The sequence below is a fragment of the Cupressus sempervirens genome, chromosome 3 (assembly GCF_028749045.1).
Source record: "Cupressus sempervirens isolate cs-2001-9-10 chromosome 3, ASM2874904v1, whole genome shotgun sequence".
Classification (NCBI taxonomy): Eukaryota; Viridiplantae; Streptophyta; class Pinopsida; order Cupressales; family Cupressaceae; genus Cupressus; species Cupressus sempervirens.
The window spans coordinates 308,976,885-308,996,750 of record NC_143120.1 but is presented as its reverse complement, the minus strand read 5'-3'; positions in this window follow the sequence as shown (position 1 = coordinate 308,996,750).

Sequence of the window (19,866 nt, the reverse complement as noted above, 5' to 3'; positions counted from 1 at the left end):
GAGTTGGTACGGGTGGTGTGGCTCGTCATCAAAAATATATCCCAGATCCCTTAGATGTCAACAATAAAATTTAAATTGAGAAATTAGATTGTTGCTGATATTCGGTAAACACATAGAAAATGCTATAACTTAGTAAATGTAGAGTGTGATTTAATTTTAGCTAATATTAAACATTCATAGTGATTAATTTTCAAGCATAAGAGAAGTAACATGAACACATGGGACACTAGGATTTAATGTGGAAACCCAATATGGGAAAAACCACCAATGCAACTAGTTACCATTTTTCACTTTTCTAAAGTGAGCCTTGTTAGGAGCCAACTTGGTTAAAGGTTACAAAACACACTATTAGGTGTGACCTTGTTAGAGGATTTAATCACCCTATTAGGAGTGGCCTTGTAAGAGGTCTTAAAACAATTCAATGGAACTATCGCCTTGTTAGAGGATTTACAACTGGCTATTAAACCAACTCTGTTAAGAGATTTTAGATCACTGCTACAATGGTTAGAGAGTAACAATGAAATGACCTAATTGAAATGCAACTAAATTGCTGATTACAGATCTCTATTCTACTTCATACTTGATCCTTCCTGATTGAATAACACTTTTTTCCTCTACAAGGATACCTACTTATTCTTTAAGTTCACTCTTACTCTTTCCTTCTCAATTCAATCAACACACTTGCATACTCTATAAATCTCAACTTGACCTCTCATTTGTACCATCTATATTGTCAAGTTGGCTCAAATAATAACCAATAATTATCACCATAGTTGGCTAGAAAAATACTTAAAATAATTAAGCTTCTTATGCCAAAAAAAAAAAATTCCTTCATTGGCTGACCCTACTCAATAAATACTAGTTTTGAGATGATCTCCTGTGTTAACCAATAGAAGCTTGGTTAACACTATGAACTTACAAAATATCATTTGGTAACCGAGTGAACTTGGTGAACATTGACTCTATCCAACTTTCCTTTGCTAACCACGTGAACTTAGTTAACACTATTTCCTACCTAAATTCCTTCAACACCTGAGTGAGCTTGGTAGACACTGTTTCCATAGAGTAATCTTTAGAAATGCTCAATAGAAAAGGAAAATTGTCTTGCTGATCAAGTGAGCTCGATAAGCACTAATTGAAAATTGATATGACATTTGTGTAAGATCAAAGACAACACCTAATTAGACAATTTTATTCAACAAAATTAATCTCAAAGGAAGATATATTTATTCCATCAATGTCATGCATGTTGGAAATAAGTCACATTTAATCAATTGATGGGTTGGTCAAAGAGTAGTCTAGAGTTAAGTTGGTAATGGAATATTGTAGTAGCAAATTGAAGGTCTTGGATTTGAGTTTTGAATGGTCCATATGAATTTTAATTCAATATATTTTGATATGGGAACAAATTAGGAGTCTCAAATACATGTAGTATAGATTAATGGAAGTTTTTGAAATAGGTTACATCTGGATTGATAACAGGATGAACAAAGAGCTTCCAATAAGTTGTTAATAGATTTAGAATAGTAAAGAGAAGGTTATAGGTTTAATTTTTATTTTATTTTATATAAATTGTAATACAACAATATAATAAATGGTGGTATGGAAGATCTATTTTTTAAAGTTAAATTATGATATTATTGAAGATAATAGTTTATTGTAATTCATAACTATGCAATGTATTTTTGGGATTGATTATATAATATTATTTTTAACATTGATGTTTCAAATCATACTCCACAATCCATCATTAGAATGATAGAGTTCAAGGAAACATTGAATTCTCTCAATCTGATTATGGATGGTAGAGTATGTTCTAAAAAATCATGTTTAAAATTATGTTTTACAATCAATCTATGAAACATATTGCATATTATATTATTATCAAAATTTAACTATATAGTTTTTCAATCAAATTCATTGATCTATTTTAATAAGTAGTATTTCACAAGAATCTTTCATGACATTGAATGATACTCTTAGCACTCATTGCATCGTGGTGATCTTCAAAATGCAAAGTATACTTTGTGCTAAGTGCCAAATTCTTCATCTCTCTTAGTGTCACCCAAAGAGAAAGAAAGTGAAGTGTACTCATGAAATATAGGTCAATGAATTTGAATTAAAACCACATAGTAAAATTCTAATAACAATATCAAAATATAGTGATTCATTTCTTGAATTGTTTACTCTGAATTTCAATCTTGAATGGATTATGTAATAGCAATATCTTATTACTATTTATCGACAAAATATTCATACTTGTGTTGATTCATGTGAAAAAAAATAACAGAAAAATGTTCTAGACCTACAAAGTGACACCATTTTCCTATCTTCCAGTGCATGTCCTTTATGTCTTTGGCTTCTCTCCCTCAAATTCAAAATAAGATTCTGCTACTCCGAATCAAGAATGCATGTGCAACTGCATTCCATACACATGGCCAACATGTGGAGCTGAAAAAATATACCACATTTACATTTTTCTAATAGGTCTATTAAGTTTTTAAATTTATAGGCCATCGTGAATGTTATAACTCTAGCTTCTATGGCGAAGAGAATGCCCTTAGCAAGCTAACACATAAAAAATCTTGATTTACTTGCATGTTGAGAACATTAGCTTCTATATGAGTCAAAGTTACAATGTTCATGATGGTATATAACTTAAAATACCTAATTAAAGACATCTAACAAAAATGAAAACCTATTGCATTTCTCAGCTCCACCTGATGTCCCATGCATATGAATTAAGATTGCATATTGAACTATGACCTCCTTCTACATTGCTTGAAACCAAGAGATTGACATAGTTAACATCTAAAAATAGAACCATATTTATTACTACATTACTATTGAAATACAAGTAAAAAATAAACCTTTAATTTACCTTACTCCAAATATTTACCATTCAAACTTTAATCTTCTCATTTTTTTACTCCTACATTCCTATTGAAATTACATAGGCAAGACATGTGAAATGTTTTATAGAATGCACTTATATAGGAAAAACATTAGTTTTATATGATTTATAGAAAATTAGGGGTTCTCTCTCTAGGTAGTGAAACATGACATATTTAGTTTCCAAAAATATATTGGTGTACAAGACTAGGAGGCTAAGAGCTCAAGACAATCTTGGAGAATGGGTGCAAGAGCGGGCTGATGGAATTGATATCCCTCATCTACTCATAACATACAACAATTTCCAGGGGTTGAAAGGAATCTTAGACAAGCTAGATACAAGTTATGATTTATGGATAGATGTCCCTCGGGTAGGTATTCAATTTAGTAGTTCTCTCACAATTAACAAACGCATGAAGATGCTTTGTTTGGTAAGTGGTTCCCCTTGCCTTTACAATTATTAGAGGAAAAATGAGGAAAAATGGATTGTAAAACTTTGTAATAATTTGGTAATGAGTGAAATAAAATTATACAAGAATAACCAAAAATTAGTCAATTAGTTGAACTATGCCATGAAGAAAAGTTGTACCCATCTTCTAGGGAAAATCGTGCTCTATGCATTCACTAAGATAGATGACATGAAATAAACATTTTTTTTTTAATGAAACTTGGGAAGTCACTTTGTAACAAGTGAATTAAAATTATATATGAATAACAAAAAAATAGTCAATTATCTAAACTATGCCAAGAAGAAGAGTTGCACCTAGCTTCTGGGCTAAATCATACTCTATGTGTTCACTATGATAGTTGGCACGAGGACACCAATTCAATGTCCTAGATCTTGAGCTTGGAAAAGGAGATGAACATGCATCAAAATGTAGGTGGAGAGAAAGTTGTGATGCCCAAACTTAAGGACCAAATTTGAACCAAATTGGGAAGGACCTTATGTAGTTACTACATCATTTGGGTTCGGAGTATATTAGCATGCGACTCTAGAGGGTGAACCACTGCCCATGTCCATCAATAGCATGCATCTTTGCCAGTACTACACTTGATTCTATCTAAAAGTCCTAACAAAATATCAAAAAAAACTTTTGAAAAAAGTCTTGAACAAAATATTAAAAAAAAAGCAAAAAGTCAAAAAAAGAAAAGAAAAAATGGATGCCTTGATGAAAACCTGGCAAATAGGCATCTTGGCATGAAAATTTGAGTCAAGAGAAAAAATTTGTTCAAAAGTGAAAACCTAGAAAATAGGTACTTTGGGCAAGTACCATGGTGAGAACCTGGCAAACAAGCGCCATGTGTAATCAGTTGTTGCTCCTCAATCTATCGAGATTCCATCTAGTTTTTTTTTCTTTTGTCATTCCATGATCATATCCTTCATATTACAAGACATACCTAGTCTCTTTTCATGGCCCATGAACTAGTTAATATCCATTGTTATCTTACCTACAACATCACCAATCTGTACATACTCTGTCATTGGCCTTTGTACATAGTTTGCATCTTGTCTAGGGACATATTACCTACATAGTGCATGAGTTTGAGCTTGAATCGAGGGCATATCGTAAGAACTTTTTATCCATTGGAATTATCAGATAAAGGATTGGAGCTCAAATTTGTATATGCTTTTATGATCTTGAAAAAATCCTAAAAATCCAAATACAATCCTAAAAAAACCCTAAAAATTCAAATAATGTCTTGAAAAAAGCACTAAAAACCATAATATGTCCTAAAAAATCCATAAAAATCATAAAATGTCCTAAAAAAATCATAAGAATCATAAAATTTCCTAAAGTAAACCCTAAAAATCGTAAAATGTCCTGAAGAAACTAGTCACACAAGAACATCAAATATCCCCAAAAACCCTAAAAATCATAGAACCCATCAAAAATTTGTAATAAATCTTGTACATAATCATCCCTTTTGCATAAAAACTTGCACTTTCATAGAAAAAAACTCAAAGCACTACACTTCAATGACAATCACACTATTTGAGTAATGTGAACCGACAATCAATCTACTGTGTTACTATGACCCTATCAACTGAATCAAAAATCACAACCATCACATGATCAACCTATCAAACACTATCTAGAGACCTCAAACAATAAAAGGAAAGTCATAATGGACAAGAATAGCTATTGATTCATGTTGTTTAGTGAATTTTTTTCTTTTTTTTTCTTCAATCATGTTCCTAATGCCACTCGATGATATAATCTAATCTATGAGAGTGGTCGAGATGGTTCATGGTCATCTTTTATTTTCTATCTGTTACAATGTACCTTTGAGAGTTTGGGGCATGTATATACGCCTTAGGAAGGACAAGGTCATTTTTTGTTTGCATTGTGCTTGTTTATGCAAAAGGCTTGCATTTGTGCTCTAGCCCTTTATGCCATGATGTGTTGCATCCCATTTAGCATATCAAAATAAAACTCCAGTTGACATATGGTGCACTTTATAAAAGAAAAAGTATTCTCATCATACTAACAATTCCTCATCTCATTTCCTTTGTCTTCTATGTCTTCTTCATCCGCTACCTTGGTCTCATACCCTGATACATCAAAGGCATTATTGTCCTGCATTCCTACATATTTCAAAAGTCCAAAATGATCCAAAGCAATAAATCTTTGCATAAACATGGAATTTATATTATCTTCACATTTCATTTGCATTCATTTCATATCATTTTACATTTCATTTGTATCCATTTCATATCATTTTACATTTGATATTAGTTACATTTCATTAGGCATTCATTCATGAGAAAAACATGTGGAAAACATAAAGATGTGATTTTCTAAGCATGACACATGATAAACCAATGCATGATGTCATCATATAAAAGGCCACATAAAAAAATATACATGCATCCACATAAAACATATGCATAAACCATCTCATATAGTCATCATAACATAGTTGCATCTCATAAGTGTCTCAAAAAGTATCAGAGTAGGTGATCATGGTTTATATCAATACTAATCACCCATAGGCATGAACCATTAAAGAGCATAATAGAAAACAAAAAACCAAAATAGAGAAGCCCCTCTATACATGAGAATTTCAGTGTCACCCTGTGTTGTCCCTAGTCTCATGACCTCTATTCGACCTCAAGGATGATCCCTCTACTATCTATGGTGGCCTCATAGGCCCCATCACCCCTACACTGATCTATGTCCTATGTGTGTAATGGGAGTGAGATCTCAATGTAGGGAAGCTCTCAACTCTTTGTCCTGGTGGCACCAATCTCTCATACTGATCTCTCCTATACTGTGCCTCCATGTGTGCCCTGCTCATCATTGTTTCCATCTCTCATAAGTTCACATTTCTAATGTTGCTAATGAACTCTTGAGACTCTTATACTACAATCTCTACCTTATGCACCATGACATCTCTCTTAGTCATAGCCTGATCTCTCTCTACTATAACTACATCCCTCACTTCTATCACTATGTCTCTCTCTACTACAACCCAATCCAACTGACTCCATAGACCTTTGATCACCTCCATCAACTCTAACTAGCAAGGCCCTGCCTGTAGCAGTACTAGTGTCCTATTGGTGTAGTCCACTAAACTCCCCTCCACATCCATTATAGCTACATCTATACCTATTTCATCCTCATCACCTCCCTCACCGACATCATCCCAACCTCCCAATAGTCCTCCCTTTCCTCTCCCCCATCACCACCTCTAACCCCCACCCCCATTATCTCCACCCTTCTCATCGTAATCTACCTCATCATCTCCCTCAACATCCTCCTCATCATCTCCTTCATCCACTCCCTCAACATCCTCATCATCACCCCCTACATCCTCCTTAGTGTTCTCTCCATCCTCATCTCCCTCCTCCCCATCATCATCCTCATCTCCCCTCTCCTAATCATCACCCTCATCTCCTCGCTCCTCAACCTCTCCCCCATCCTCCTCCTCCTCATCATACTCCTCATCCTACTCTACCTGAGACCTCACTCATGGTACTGGTACTACTAGATCTATCAAAGGCCTCCAATGATGTTGTGCAAACCATCTATCATATGTTGTCATCATGCCTACATTCACTACATCTATTGTTGAGCCCCATATCCTCGATTGTAGCTCCTCTAGCTATGCATAAGCTGCTTGGTTCTTGATAGGTGCTCCCCACTCTTGGACCTCTACTTTGGATTGGGAAAATAATGCTAGACCGATTAGTATATCATGTATCTTCACAAACTATCTACATACCCGCTCTGGTAGGTACATCTCTATCACCAAGTGCCCAATCACTGTATACCCTATAAGATAACACTCCTACCTATAGTATGGTAGGTAAATACCATTATCATCCCATCTAGGGAAATCCCTATAAGGTCTCCAGATGAACTATGTCATAGTGTCTAGTTGATTTCAGAAGTACCTCATATATCCTAGTGGTCCTCATAATAGTACACCTCTATAACTGTATGCATATGGCATGTCCTCTACTAACTCCCTCTATACAAGTGGTTGAAATACTACAATGTGCTCGCAAGCCTAGATTTGTAGTAGTGTGCCCCTGGTACTAAATAAAAAAGCACTCTATAGGCTACCTAATATAGATAGTAATACAACATCCCTAACATGCATGGTCCCTAGGCAAACATAGTCCCCTCCATCACTATCCGCTCTAAAACCCAGCCCCATCCAATCGAAAATCCATGTCCTTGCTTATCTAGTATTAATATCCCACTAATCACCTAGTAGATCACTGCTATCAACCACTCATGGTGTGCCGCTAATAGGTCCCATCCAATCTAATAATCACAGATGCCTAGCTCTACATCTCCACATCCAAACAATTGGTGTAGGGTTGCTCATCCAATTGTTGGGTCATACACTACTAACTCCCCATGAATTAGTATCCTTAAGATGTTCCATACATACTTGAGGGTCATTATAGCCTCTCCCATTGGTAGATGGAATGAAATCATCTCTGACTACCATCTCTCGATCAATGCTATCAACAAAGCTCTATTACCCCTCACCTCAGGCATAAAAGTAATATGATATAACCCTAGACCAGACAAGATCCTCCACTCACTAGCTATCATCTAGTGATGTAACATAAGAGTCTATGGTCTATGTCCCCTCATCCATAATAGGGGCAACTTCTCCTGCATAATCATATAGCCTATGTCAACCTTCTATCATTTTGTATCCAGTTTACCCTACTTTTGACCCCAATTTGACTTAGTTTGACTCTAGTTTGATTAAGTTTAACTTTTTATAAGCATGTTTGACTAATTTGACTTATGTTTTGAAATATTTCTAGGGTTTTGAACATGTTTACCAAGTTTCGAGTCATTTTGAGCTTATTTGCATCATTTTGACCCTATCCCTATTCATCTGTTAGCTTTTTTCCTCTATTAGAGTGAAGTTTGACTTTTTTGACCATCCTAGCCTTAGTTACTCTATGTTTTCAACTCTTCCTAGGGTTTTGAACATGTGGTCCAAGTTTTGGGTCATTTTGAGTCTGTTTGCACCCTTTTGAGCCCTTTGCACTATTCTCTGTCAGCATTTACTTGAGTTTGACCTAAATCTACCCTAAGTTTGACCAAATTTTGACCACTTTTACCACCTTTGAGCACATCTTAACATGTTTCTAACATCCTGCTAGGGTTATTCTAGTCTACCCCAAGTTTCAGGTTGATCTAGGACCATTTGAACCTTGTTTAGAGCCTTGAAGCATCCTAGGGTGTAGTTGGGGTTCCCAATTGTGCCCAAGGCACACTTGGTCATACCAAGTGCACTTAGTGTGCACTTGGGCATGCCAAGTACTCCCACTATGTGGTTGGCTACATTTTGGTCACATTTGGGATGTTTGGATGCACTAAACTAGGCCTGGGACCCCCGTTTGACCCTATTTGACCATGACTAACTCCTAGGTGCCTAAAAAGTAGGAAAAAACATGAAAAAGAATAAAAAGCACAAAGATAGTCCTAATGTACTCACCATTGGAAGGTACGCACCCATTCACCACAGTGTTGCTCCCTAGGTAGCTGGTCCATTCTCCTTGCTCCAAAGCTCTTTTCTTCCAAAAGTGAAGCTGAAAATAACTTTCAAAAACCTCTCCAAGACCTTTTATAGTTTGTTTCTATCTAGATGGATGTGTAAGAGGCCTTTTTTGTGTTGGTCATGATGCCCTTTTGCACTCTAGAGCCCATAACTTTCATGTTTTAGCCCAATTTCTGATCCATCGGTTTCTATGGTTTTGTTTTCTCATTGTCAATGAATTTGACCTATCATATGCCTATCTTGGTCAATTTCTCAAGGAGGCATAAATATATACCACCATTACTAGGGCATTCTTTTATGAATTTTTCATTAGCATTCTTTGACACAACACTCTAAATAACATTGTATCAAAGAGGGGCAAAATGTAGATGCTCAAAAATGGTTCACATCTTTGTTTCATCACTTCTTCATACTAATTCATCCCATTTTCTCATTCCACTAACCCTGATGTTTTAGCCAACTTGATCATATCTCAATAGTGTCTATCATCATCTATATCCTCTTTTACATCAATTTCATATCAACTTGAAACTATTTCTTGTAACCATTTCAAATCAACTTGGAATCATATAAAATCAACTTAGAATTACCCAAAATCAATCTTAATCAATCCATAATGTGTCAAACATCCCAAATCTATCATCATCTATCCAATCATAGGAATTTTTGTGGCCTTCAATGCTTTAGAAACCTATCAATCTATCAAATCTTATCAATCTGACCTTAGTACTATCATGGCTCTCAATGCTAGGTCAAACTATCATTCACGTCTCCCAATCTTTGACATTGTTGAGTCTCTCAGTATTGGATCATGGCCTTATGAACAATTTAATAACATTGATAGTGTTTATTGATGTTATTATGATCAACCTTGTCAATCAATCTTGATCCTATAGCATTTTACAATGTCAGTTAAATGTTAAGTATCTTTAATTCATGTCATGTGTCCTTGACATGTTATCAATTTTGATTGATCAATCAATTTGACCATGCCTTTGGTCTATCCACCATCATCCTAGTCAATATCCATTATCATCACATTTCATCAAAGGACACTATCCCACATATCAAATCAAACTAGCCAATCATCTACTAAATTTCTCTATAGGATTAAATAACCTATAATTTAATCCTATGTCATTTCACTAATTATTCTTCTTAACTAAACCTTCTCAATTAATTGGTTCATCATCTAAAAACCATGTAAGTTCTCAATTTCCTAAATCATATTTTCCACCATTAATTCCATTTTTACTAATTTCTATTTGTGTGGAATAATGGATTTTTAATTCAAATAATCCACAAAATATTGACATCATTGTGACACATGGGTGTGACACCTCGGGGATTCTCCTTTGAAACCTGGCTAAGATATGTCATAATCCAATATTCTTATTCTCTTACACACATCCATTTTTGGCTTCCATTGTTATAGATTCTTGGCTTTAAGTGGGTTTGAGGTGTCATATGATGCATCATAGATTCTCTTCCATCCTTAGCCAAGATTGAGTTCCAAGTGTCATACAATTCTACACTTGGCATCTTGTGTCATATGCATCATGGGTTCTCCAAGGAATCTCTTCCCATGTCGCATATCCAAGGTGATAATTCCAATCCTCTCATCCTCCATGTTGATTATAAAATGAGCATTCTTTCTCTCATTTCCCATCCTTATCTCTTTAGTATTTTCACTCCATCTCTCATGCTAAAATCACATCTTCTAGTATTCTCATAGCATTATCACCATCTTAGGCTTTTGCTTCAACACTGTGTGCACTATAGGAAATTTGGAGCTACATCATATGGAGAAGAAAGAAGGACATGGGAGGTACAAATGAAAGAGGTAGTTTTACTATCGTGTTGTTTTCCTTTGTTTATTTGGTTTTCATGGTAGACTAGAGGGTGCTAACATATGTTTATTGAGTTTGTGAATTTCTCATAGTATGTTAGACATTAACCCATTTTTTGGTCCTACAGGTACATTAGAGTCATATTTACTCTCATCATCATCAGAATATGACCCCCCTTGAGCAAGGAAAAATTTCATGTGTGTATTGAATTTCTTTCTGATATTTTGATCTCAAGTCAATCTCCTTGATTTAGACATACTAAATGTCTCACTTTCATCTTCCATTCCTACATTTTCCTCTCTTGAGGAAGAGAAATTTAAAAAATACCTATTTATTGGTACCTACACTCCTTGAAATAAGAGAGTTTGGTGGCAATGAGAGAAATATTTTACAAATGGTAAAAGAGAGTAATCTCTATGGGGTGTACTGACTTATACTTGATGATCCATGAGACTATGTGGGATGCTCATGAAAGGGCTTCCAGTTTCTACATATATAAATCAAATGTCTTATGTTAGCTAAAAATTCATGATATATATACTCAAAATTACATCAAATATTAGCATCATATATGAATTATAAACATCAAAAGGTACATGAAAAGTTAATAGGATTAATCATTGATCTATCAAGAACTCAATATTGAATAGCATATGTATTGATCACATAACTGTACATTTCATTCATGTCATTGATAATCAAACCCCCTTCATTGTTAGCTAATCAGCCCCCCTCGTCATTGATATTCTTCTTCATCCATCTCATCATTAGGATCATTGTTGTCATTGGGATCATCACCACCACTATCATGGTCATTGTCATCATCAAAATCATCATACTCCTCCTCCTCCTCCTCATCATCATCATAATTAGTAGTAGCATCATCATCATCTTCTTCAAAAAACTACATCAAGAACATCATTGACTAACTCGCGATTGTGATCATCATCTACATTAGCTTCCATGCATTCCTCTTCATTGGTACCTTCTTCTTCCATCATATTATACTTTATCAACCTTCCTCTTGGATCATGTCTAACAACAATTAACAAACCCAATTTATGTGGAACCTCTAAGTAAAATACCTGCTCACATTGGCTTGGAAGAACATGGGCTCATCCCTAATTGGCTCAAACAACCTTGTATTAGTCATTGGAAATCCATTATCATGCTCAATAACAATTCTATCAGGATCATTGTGATTGAGTTGTAATTTGTACCATTTGATGATGAAGAGAAACAATTTGAAGGAATTAAAGTCATAGTCAAGTATATCAACCAGAATTCCATACTATTTATTTTGAGACTCTCGAGGATGTAATTTCGTTTTAGATAAAATATTGTTCAACTAGAAGATTGCACTTATGCCAAAATCACAAGTTCTCATTGTCATCAAAATTTTTGATGTGAAATTTATAACCATTGCATAACATAGCCTTTTGGTCTTTCACCTACAATAATGTCAAACATATATAAACTATTGTATCATGAGTTGAAAAACACAAGGTTGATTAACAAATTTATAAGTACCTGGAGATCTCTTAAACCATATGCCAAATCTATTTCATTTTGTGTAACATTGGGTTCTCCATTACAATGATCTTATATAACCCATGAAGACACAGATTCCAATTTTAACATATGACAAAAATTTTGACATCGTTCAATCTATATCATCATCCAATATTGATTGTTTGCAATAAATAAATATATTGCATCCCACTCTTTGGAAATTATACAAAAGTAAATAGATGACTTACAATAGATTAATTTTGAAGATTAAGAATTAATTAACTATAATAAAATGTCATAATTTATTACCTTTCATTTTTCTTAATCTATCATTTCTCACCAAATACTCCCCTTCAATTTTTTTAATGGAGTCAAGATTTTAAATGCAATCTATATGGGTCATTGTTGCAAGATTAGGAAGATATTAAGTAATGTACACCATAATTTGGTATAACATATGCCCCTCAACCATAGAACCCTTGGGACATACTTTTTGTCAAACCAAACCCTTCAAAAATTTCAAATGTCACTCAACCATCCATATTGACCTACTATGTATAGGTCCACACAATTCAATCTCCTCAACTTGGTGTATGAGGTACTATTCTTGTGCATTGAATAAAGTCAAAGGTAGACACTTTTGCATTTTACACATTAGTTAAAGAATTCTTTTCTTCCAATATTGTATATCTTCTTTATAGATTTCTTTAGATGATAACCATCTACAAGGAATTCAAGACACAAACATATATAAATATGAGACTTTACAATATATTACTTGTTTGATATATTGAACAAATGTAATTACTTACCTCATGTATTTTCTAGGATCATCTATTAGTTATTTGATATTATTGTCAAAGTTCTTTGGGAGAAATATGGGTAACACATATTGCAAAATTGTCAACTGATCATTTCAATCTTTTCTAGCATAATACAATGAATATTAAATGCAGTTTCACAAATATATTATAAATACAAAATATCATGAGTTACCTTGATGAAGGTATGCCAAGAATGCATTTTCAGCCTTGGCCCAAATTAACTTTTCTTTAATATGAGATTGCTTGTATTTGCATCAAATCCTATAGGAAATTGAATTTTTCATATGACTTCTTTTATGACATTACTTTGTTTCTCTATTAATAAGCAAGGAAGGGAACTTGCATTAATTTGGTCTCCATTTCTATTTGGTTCAATGATATTTTTCATTGCATGATTGAAATCATGAATGTCACTACAAATCTTGGTGAGTTTTTCTTTGGCACACCTTTCGTCCAATATTTTACATAGTGTCTTTGTTATATTATTTCCAATATGCTTAGTATCAAAAAAAATGCATAATTTGTAGTTTCTCATAGTACCTAGCAACCTAATAAATTCTATAGGATAACATTTTAGTCCCTTTTGGAGTTGGTTAGTGATGTCTTGATGATCTTCACAATCGTCAATTACATAATTAGCTAACAAAACACAATCAAAATATATAATTTCCAAACATAAACCATTAGGTGGAGTGATACTACCTCAAGTTCTATTAAATTCCAACTACCATAGGTGAGGTGTCATTGTTCATGGCTTTGATGTAGTCTCTTCTTTCCCATTGAAAATATATTTTTTCAGAACTTTGATACTTATTATTTTTGTGGAGGAAATGTCTATACTCATCAAACACCTTCTTTCTTAAACTTTTGGAATGACGATATTTCATCTTTGGACCACACATTGGACATGGAAATTTTTCCTTTTTTACAACACCTATAAGATAATGATACAAATTTGTTTCAATATAATAATTTTTAGAATTATAATTATCATGCACAACTAGAATTCACCATTATATACCACAAAAATGTGTCGACCTTGGAGCATCATGAATTACCCACACAAGCATTACATGGAACTAAAATTATCTCAAATTGGTCTAGATATATCATACATAGTGAAACCATTCCATAACACTAGCAATTCATTGATAGGAGGTGCAATATATACATTCATATCTTTCACTTAGTACTTACCTAGTTGAATGAACAACAATATCGGATAGTTATTGTAACCATTTCACTCCAAGACTTATAAGTACATGTAGATAACTATAAAATAATAAAATACCTAGAATACTTATTTCCAACATAATGTGCTCCCTCTTTATTGAAATCCAAAGAGGAAGGTTATTATTGATAACAAAAATAGGCCACACCAAATAAATAGATCTTATCTCTCCAAATGAATTGACACTGTCACCTACCAAAGAAAGCCTAAGATTTTGAGGTTCTTCTTTAAATTGTGGCCACTTTTCCTCTATGTCCATAAATATTGAACCATCCACAAGAATTCAAATAATTTTATTTTGAATTCTATTGTGTGCATGGTAATCCATAAATTATGCCAAGCTACTGCACATAAACAATTGCTTAAGATGTGGAATAATGGAGATGTAATGAAGAACCTTGTGAGGCACATTTTTTTTCACTTGATCATCTTGGTATCTTCTTTTATGGCATTTGGGGAATTCTATTGCATATTCATGTTCTTCATGATAAATAACATGATCTTTTGGACAAGCATCTATTGCTTGATATTCCATTCCAATATGTTTCATAGTGACACATAATTCTTCATAAGAGTGAGGGAGAACATTTGATGGTGGTAATAGAAACTCACCTATCAGTCTAGAGAATAAAATATAAGTTGTTAGAATAAACAATATTAATCGTACATGTTTCACCTTTTCTAGACTATAATGATGTGTATGAAAAACATATGCGACATTGATATGTTGGATAAACCATTCATAACCCTCAAATTCACCAATACCAATACAACATAGAGAAGATTTGATTGGGATCCTTCGTAAAGGGTTGTATTTTCCTTCTCAAGTAGAGGTATATCATGGATGGCCTCAATGTCATCCTCATCATAATCATCATCATCATCATCATCATCATTATTATCATCAACAACAACACTAGTACAAAATGTGTCATGGATTAATGCATTCATACCATCATCTTTAAATGTGTTTTCTGGCACATGATTTTCATCTTCCAAGGGATCATTATTTTCAGCTTCAATACTCACACCTCCACGTTCCTCTATATTCACACCTTCATGTTCCTCTGAGATATTGTGGTCCGTACCACATACTACCTTGGGGAGATTGACCTATATACAAATGATGATAATCAAACCCCCCCGTCAATGTGATAATTAAAGCCCCCTTCCATGGTTCATATGTATATTAATTGTGAAAATAATATAAAAACAACTACCTAATGAATGATAATTAAACCCACCTTAAATGTGACCATTCTCCCTACAATATCTCTTAGCTAGTTTGACTTTGATTCTTCTTGTCCTTAAGTTTTTACAACTCTTGTAGCTTGGACAATAACATTTTTCATCACCTTTTCTTTGAGAGTTAGATAACAATATAGTGATCATCTCCCTATTTTGATCAAATCCCCTTGTATTATCTAACATGATCCTTCTTCATGGGAATAACTTATTCTTGTACCCTTATTAAATTGGTTGTACTTGTTAGATCTATCATTGATAACCATTTCACCATATGCACTAACTTTAGAGATAAAACCTTGAAACAAAATTGGACATGGTGTACTTAATGTGTATATCTTCAAAAAAATTAGACATATTTTACTTAATGTTTATATCTACACATATGGTTTTGAAAGAAAAAAATTGGTGTAATTAATGTGTATATCTACAAAAATATTAGACATGTTGTACTTAATGTTTATATTTGCACATATGATTTTGATAGCAAATGGTCACTCTATTTTCTTGTGGTAAAAAAAAATAATAAGTCTTGTAGGACATTTGGCCAAGATATAACAATCAAAACTACTAATACATTTGGTCTTGTAGGGAATTGGTTGAAGGGTAAAAAAACAAACTAACCACAAGTGTTTTCACAAGTCTCCTGAGAAGGCAATTCAAGAAAATATTTTATATTCATTAAATTATTTTCTTAAGAAAATGGATATTTAGAAGATCTAGTTGTGGTTGGTGTTGAGTGTTAAAGGATTATGCTCTTTTCCTTTGTAGAAAATAAAAATATAAGAAATATTTGAACTTTCACTTTGAAGAAATCTTGGTAATTGAATGATTTTTTTGATGTGTTTGGGAGAAAAATAACGTGCAATGGGGGAGTAGGCTCTTTTCTCTAGTAGAGAATCATTTCCTCTATTGTCAATGCATTTTTATTTCATTAAACCTTTAGAAAACCTTCAAGTCATTTCCTTGTATTATAATTACAAGATACTTTGATTGGTACCCATGCTAAAAGACTACCCACCTCATCTCTAAATGTAACATAATCATTGCAAAAGGAGGGGGGGAAATATCTCTTTAAAGCACTCATCATTTATATCCCCTTGAGAATTTGGAGCTGGTAACTATGGAATTGATGAAATCACTTCATATTCTCTAGTGACCATATTCCATTAAACTTTTTCAAAAGGAAAAGCATAAGCACCCTCTAGGGGGTGACATGATTGTATGAGGTGAAGGGATATTAGGTATGGGAAAATATTTTTCTCATTAAGAAAAATCCTTAGGTAGATATTCCTTGACTATTTTTGATGTGCTAAGATTCCATGAAAAATCAAGGTGACTTGAAAAAGTTACTACATCATACACATTATGATGTCAAAATTTTTCAACACACGATTAACTATTACTATCATTTGAATTCCACAAGGTTTCTTTGTCCCTTATATGACTATTTTGATAGATATATTTTCTTTGTATTTGTGGTAAAATTAGTGTAGTCACTACCATGGAATGCTTAAAAAAATGTTCTTGTGTCACTGTTCCTATAGATTTTGAAGAGACTTTTCCTTATACAAACATCACCAAGGATGGGGCTTCTATCCTACAACCTAGTTGTAGCACTCCATGACCTATACATAAATTTTTGTAGTAATAAATAGGCACACAATAGAGAAAATTGTAGCAGAAAGGAGAATGGCTGAACTCCTTCAGACCATGTCATCTAGTGTGACATCAATGTAGAATCTTTCCCTTTGATACTACCAATAAAATGTGACATCAGTCTATTAGCTTGGCTTGACATTAGTTGACCAAATTCTAATGACATCACTTATAATAACCCAATCACATTGCTATGACTAATTGTAGTCATTGAACTTTCAGTACATACCTCATGGTAGCAAAAACCCCTTAAACAATAGTATAGTCTCATCATAAACAATATTTTCCAATCCTCTATGATATAACTTTTACAATAAATGTCTCTTTATATCGTATAAAATTTTGGACTGATTTTAAGTTGGAGGGATTTCTTCCTATTAATAATTTATTCCCACTTCTTTAATTTGTTAAAGATCATGGATCATTTTTTGTGAATGTAAATAGCATTGCCATTTTTATCGATGTATTTCAAATGTAGATCCCAATCTCTTATAAATATAAGAGTAGGAGACATGTCTCATGACGAGACATGTCACTATGATTAGTCATTATTAGTTAATATATTAACAATATAAATCACAATATAATATATGTATTATATATATTATATATGTATAATATAAAATAATATATTTATAATATTATATATAGTATAATTATAATATATTATATACTATATATTATATCAACATTGTATATTAAGATTAAATCATTTTGATTGTAGCTATAATCTTAACACTCCCTTTTAGTTAGGGAGGATTGATATAAAACACATTATGCCATAACATAAATCCATAAGGATATAATCTCAACATGATATCGACATAAATCTACCAACACACACACACACATTAACATACATTATATAGGGAAATTTTCTTCAATTCATTACAAGGCTAAATTTCTCAACACTCCCTCTTTAGCAAAGATAGAATTAAAGTAATTATAATACAATATTTGAATACCACCTTAAGTGTGGTCTATGATAGATTTAAGTTATGGTGTTCGACAAGATCTAGCCCAAAGAACTTGTTATGGTTTCACAATGCATGCCCCATTTCGCTTAGAAATAGGGACCCCCTACTTTATTTTGACCTAATCCAGATCCCAGTTTGACAACCCAGTCTCTAAAGGTCAAGTTTTTGAGGGAAGAATTCGTTTTGCAAAATAAAAAGGCACACCAATGCACCTCAATAGGTGTGCTAGTGCACCAAAGTACTAACAAAGAGACATTCACCCTTTGGTGATGCACAAATGTGTAGTTGTGCAAATGCACAACACCAAAGGTGTGTGGTTACCCCTAGTTTATAAAAATTGGGGCCCCTTTCTCCTTCCCACTTCATTTTTTTTTCCACAAGATCCTAACCATAGCTTCACACCAGTTGAGGTGCACCTCCTCTGCTTCCCCCACGTGCAAAACATAAAGAAAATACTTAAGTTATACTCCAAAATAAGGTGCCAACTAGTGCACCTAATTAGGTGCACTACTGTGGACCTTATTTTTCTAAAATAAACCCTTAAGACATTCAAAACAACCAAAGGCATGCATCAGTGCACCCATCTAGGTGTAGTCATGCACACCTTTGTTAACTTGAAAAACAAAAAATATACAAAGGGTGCATAATAGTGCACCTAATTAGGTGCACTACTACACACCCTAAAAAACACAACAGAAAAGCCTAAGTAAATTAGTGCAACCGATGAGGTGCATTGATTCACACCGTATTTTGTAAATACTTTGCTAAGAAAATGGTGCACCAGGTGCACCTATGAGGTGTGGTTGGTTCACCCTTCTTTGCATTCTATAGTCAAATTGGATTTTTTGGATGTTGAGGGTAGATTAGGGTTTTGTGTTTTGATTGTGTCATTATTAGGGTTTGATTTATCAATTTTCCTTTAACTTTGGACTAATATGCATGCTTTTGTGTAGATTTGATGGCATCTTCATCATCCTCCCTTGCTAAGAAGATGGTTCCAAAGCCAGTGTTATTCAAGTTTCAAGGTGTGCCCACAAAATCACAATTTCAGGATGAGTACTCAGAGATCCGGGACACTGAGTTAGGTCACATTAATTTGGGTGCATTCTTGACACTATGTAATAAAAAAATCCAATGATTTCCACATTGATCCAATCAGGGCTTGTCAATGTAGCATCACATCCAATTTTAGTGTAGTTCTTAGAATTGGTCATGACACTAGCAGAGAAATATGTTCCTAAAGAAAGGTTTGTTAAGAGCATAATAGGAGAGATCATCTTGGATCACCAACCTAACAATATAAAGAAGGTGTTCCATCTACCAAGGGTAGATCAATTTATCAGATTAACCTATCACCAAGTAGAGAGATGGTATAGGGAACATATCAATGAAGCTTCTAAGATCATATAGTCATCATATCTCATAAAGAAAACTACTCTAGGGAAAAAAGTAGGTAAAGTCGATAGAACATGAGGATACATGAAGGAAGACATTGGATATATGATCATATTATTGAGTAGTCATGGGTTTGCTAACATTAGGGCATTTGAACATCTAGATGGTGCATTTTATTGAGACTATCAAGACAATGAAGATGCCACTTGATTGGGCCTCCATTCTTAGCAAGAACTTGGGTGAGT